The following is a 4,781-nucleotide window of genomic DNA, read 5'->3' as shown; positions in this document are numbered from 1 at the left end:
TGGCCCACAGTTTTCTGGTCATGACATGAAAAAGTTTGCTGATGATTACGAGTTCGATCATGTGACAAGCAGAGTAACAGTGACGCAGAAAGAGCTGTTCAGACTATTAAACCTGCTCAAAAAAGCTGACAATCCCTACCGGGCTCTATTAGCCTACAGCAGTGGTCCCCGGTACCGGTCCGTGGATCAATTGGTACCGGGCCGCACAAGAAATCATTAATTATTTCCGTTTTATTTATTATCTGAGTCTGAACGATCTTTTATTTTGAAAAATGACCGCATTCTCTCGGTTACATCTCGGTCACTTGAGCGCCAAAACTGGCTTACTTGTGGACATATTCAGCCTGCTCAATGAACTCAATCTGTCACTTCAGGGGAAAATGACAACTGTCTTCAAGTTGGCAGATAAAGTAGCTGCATTTAAAGCCAAACTGGATTTGTGGGGACGGCGCGTCAACAGAGGCATTTTGGACATGTTTCAAACATTAGCGGGGATTTGGGGTGACACTGAGCCTGAGTCTTCTGTAATGGCTACAGCCCCACCCTGTTACTCATTGGGCATCGCCTTCACATGACACTGCCAGTTTTACCAGATGCGCTGCAGCTAGCCCTTCCTGACCTGCCTAAACTCAGCCTTGCAGATGGGGAGAGGACATGGAAAGACACACAAAGGTTCAATAAGAGGCAGAGAGCTAGAGACTTGAATAAACCTTCTCCAGGACATTCCGTTTGGATTTCTGATGCAAAGGCACAAGGCACAGTGACATCCATCCACCCTAATCCACGGTCTTACTTTGTCAGTGGACCACAAAGGACACTCAGGAGAAACTGTCATCTTGTACCTATACCTTTGTCAGTGACTCAGAGCGAGCCTCAACAGGAACGCCTACTAGAGGTGAATACTAACCCACAAAACATGTCTGCCGCCATAAAGACAAGGTCCAGCTGAGAAGTGAGAAGACCCCAGAGACTTGACCTGTGAAACTAGGGGAGAATATAACAAGTCTGAATTTTTATGTGTTGTTACAAGTACAGGCCTAAAGGTAAAGTCTAAGTCTGAGTTACACTGAAAAATTACTGTATGGAGTATGCTCAAACTAGAGTTGAAGTGCTATGGAAATATGCTTTCATGTAAGACGAAGTAATTTTAAAAAACGGTGTAAGCTAAAGCATAAATGTGGTGTATGTAGGGTAAGGAACACTCCAACTTAAAGTAAGGGGGGTGTGGTGTAATGTAACATCAGGAAGTGAAGGGACAGTTTGGGGTGGTGTCAACAAGGGAGAATGCGCTGGCCACAAGTTGTATAAGTGTTAATGTATGCTCTAAACTGCCAGTTGTTCAGTAAATGGAAAAAAGCGTGATTCAAGGTAGTCGTGATTGTCTACAAAGAACCCAGCACAATATGTACAATGTTGTTCAATTAGGAAAGCTAATCTTTGTGGTAATGTTATGTTAACAAATACCCGTGTCACATTGCCATTTCCTAAATCCACTTAGTTGTGCCCCACTCGATAGTTTTGTGACATCTCCTTTGGCACGGGCTCTTCCTCCAATCGCTAGTGTCATTGCTGTGGTAATGTGCGTTGGTAATGCATTGTAAGTGACATGGTTAGGAGATCCTAACTGAAACAACTTGCTGATTTGTGTACATGTGATCAAAATGTAAGCATTATTTTGCTAGAATTGCTGACTATGCTATTAAAACAGTGAGATCCCTGCAGTGAACATTTAAAGAACAATGTCAGGTCCGCTCGGCGCGACCTGCCTCTCTTTCACCTTTCTCTCCTCTGCTCTCTCAATCCTGTGGGCTCTGCACCTCAGCTGTGTTGCATTCTAGTAATTAGTGACTCGTTTGTTGGTGCGCACAGCTGGGGTGCATCCCGATGATTACCTGTGCTCCTTATTTATACCTCTGGCAAACGCTTCGTCGTTGCCTGAGCTTTACCTTAGCTAACATTACTTACCTTATTTGACTTAACGTGCATTACCTTACCTACATAACCCGTAACAGCCGTTTATTCTTGGTATGTATCAGACATATTTTGTTTTCCACGCTGACAGTTCCTGTGCTGTGGATCTCATGTTATATGTAGGTTATATGTTTGTGTTATACGGTCCACGCTGACAGTTCCTGTGCTGTGGACCTCTTTGTTTTTTGTCCATCAGGTTAGCCAGACGTTACTTGTTTTATCCCAGCTGACGGTTCCTGTGCTGTGAAAATCCGTTTTGTTCGCCTGTCCCCTTGGTTAGCCTGTCTTTTCACCTGTCCGTCCTCCTCCTCCTACTCTCCTGATTCCTGCCGTCAGTTTATCTGTTTACCTGTTCATCCTGGTCTCCTCCACCATCTCTACCCTACTTTGTTTATATATGTACATGGCCCTTGTTATGTTGTTACTTTGTATTTTGTTCCATTAAACCTCCTTTTTTTTTACTAGCACCTGGGTCAGCAGTCTTGAGTCCTACCACAGTTCTCACTCACCCTCCTGGTGAGGGGGACTAACCATAACAAACAATTTATGGTCGACTGCCCCATTAATCTTGGAACTGACTCATTTTTTTTGTGATGTCAACACAAAGGATATCTGACTGAAATGAAAGTTAATGCTATATTTACATTTACACAGTGTTTCATATTAAATTATCCTATTGTTTAATATAGCGTGTTGCTGCATTTTCTTACTGTCTCTCAGTTGGTGCATAATTCTCTGGACTGTAGATGAATCTGGTTCATAAACCTGTTTCTTCCAAGAAGTGCTAATGCCAGACAGACCATCAATGAGTGTAAGAAGGCAGTGAAACACAAAATATGGCAAATTCAACTCCTGAACAAGAGAGATTTTAGCTGGCGGAGGAAACAGTTTTACTGATCAGCACTTGCCGTTTGTGAATCCACAGATGCAGCAGGTCATTACTGTAACACCTCCCAGGTATGGGACAGTGTCGCAGTTAGTGAGTCCTCTGGAAAAGGATGAATAACTGAGACAAAGTAAATGTGCTGATGTTCAGTGCGGCTGCTCTCATTGGAATGAGATGCAGAGGCAGTTCCCCAGTAGTCCATAGTCCTCGCAGCACATACAGGCTCACACTGCCACCTGCTGGCAGTACTACTGCTACTGCATGTCAACTACGGAGGTGAAAATGGCTGCTGAACTAGGTACTCTAACTTATTATAAAGCATGAAAACAAAGAAACAATGTGATATATGTTGTGTATGTCACACGGTTACTTCATGTCCATTCCTCTGTATTTCACATTATCATTTGCTTTTTATTCACTGACAAAATGTAAAATATTTTATAGTTCTTGTTAGCAAGCATTACTTTAGTTTTAGTTTTGTTTTCCTCTTGAACAATACGTCATCAGTGAATGTTTTTTATCATAGTTTTCATTGATGAATTTACACTGTATTGTATAGCTGCTGACTGTTGCAGCAGGCAAGCGCAGCCAGGAATCTCATTCCACTGCTTCCCTGCTGACTCGAGAGAGACAACAGAAATGGAGTGCAGTTTGTCTGAGTTTTCAGTCTGTCTCTTTCTATGTGCTTTAACAACAAAGAAAATGAATTGCCATTTTTCTCAATAGCTTTGCCTCATTTCTTGATATTTCCTAATATTCTTTGGCAAAAACATTATATACTGCACATACAACACAACATTAGAGATCCTCAGCAATCAGCTATACTGTATGTATGCATTTAATTGGTCAACCATGTTTTTCCATCCATCTCTCTGCATTTTCAGAGTTGCCTTATGTATGAATTCAACCTTTAAATTCCTTGTAGCCCTCAAGCAGAAGGTGCTACTCTGCAAGGCTGAAAGACTGCACTCTTTTTTAGAACAGCCAATGAAAAACCAGCTGAACCTGTTTCAACTATTGATATAAAAAAAAAATCCCCACTCTGGAGCGGTCTTATATCTTCCTTCAAGCTCGGGTCCTGTACCAGAGGCCTGGGAGCTTGAGGGTTTCCCTAACCTTAATCACTGCCTAACCCTAATCTTGACCCTAACATTAACTTTCTCTCATCTTAAACCAAGATGTCATTTTAAAATGGAATGTGATCTGAGCATGATGGTTACTCAGTTGATATGCATGTAACTGTAGTTGTACTTGAGTAATCTCAACTTGATGTCACATTATCCGTGTTCTATCCTGGTTTGTCGTTAATTCTCCTGCTTGATGCTTCTAAGGTATGCTGATGTTTTGTATGAGCTCAGCTGTTTGAATAAGAATTTATGCACATTAGTCTTTGTATGAAATACGGTTGTCATGTGGTGGTCGTGGTCTCTGTGCATGTGACAGACACAGAACTGCTGAGGGGAGGGGGAGAGGCGGAGCCCAACTCTCCAGAAGCTCAATTCAGACAGTCTGCCTCTGACCAGCGCTAGTGACGGTCCTCTCAAACTAAAGTGAGTTATCTCACTTTTACCCCCTTGAAAAACAATGGGCAGCAGATCTAGCACTAGGCATGACAAAGCAGCGAGCTACTCTTCCTCATGAACCGACCAGCAACAGAACAACCCTACCATAGTAGGTTATAACTACTATTACAATAGCTAATATTCAATATTTATTTATACAAACAAGCCAGCACCCACACAACCATATGCGCTCCACAGACTGACAACCACAAAAACACAAGACTATAAACTAATAAACACAAAAGTAAAAGATTAGAAACCACACAAACATCAAACTATGATATCTATAGTAACTATAAAAACTTACCAACACCCTCGTTTCCACTGTCACACACACACACACCTAAAATACTTACATACAC

At 42.0% G+C, this 4,781-nt stretch overlaps 1 long non-coding RNA gene across 1 annotated transcript; it reads left to right on the top strand.

Annotated features, from left to right (window-relative positions):
- The first annotated feature begins 1,875 nt into the window (after positions 1 to 1,875).
- Positions 1,876 to 3,444, top strand: LOC109967658 (uncharacterized). The gene is made up of 3 exons (XR_002275964.1): positions 1,876 to 2,025; positions 2,692 to 2,782; positions 2,897 to 3,444. It is a non-coding gene; the product is annotated as an uncharacterized LOC109967658 (long non-coding RNA).
- The last annotated feature ends 1,337 nt before the right edge of the window (positions 3,445 to 4,781 follow it).

Source organism: Monopterus albus, unplaced genomic scaffold, assembly GCF_001952655.1.
Source record: "Monopterus albus unplaced genomic scaffold, M_albus_1.0 scaffold134.1, whole genome shotgun sequence".
Classification (NCBI taxonomy): domain Eukaryota; kingdom Metazoa; phylum Chordata; class Actinopteri; order Synbranchiformes; family Synbranchidae; genus Monopterus; species Monopterus albus.
The sequence above is the reverse complement of the archived record's forward strand: the minus strand, read 5'-3'. Positions and strand labels throughout refer to the sequence as shown.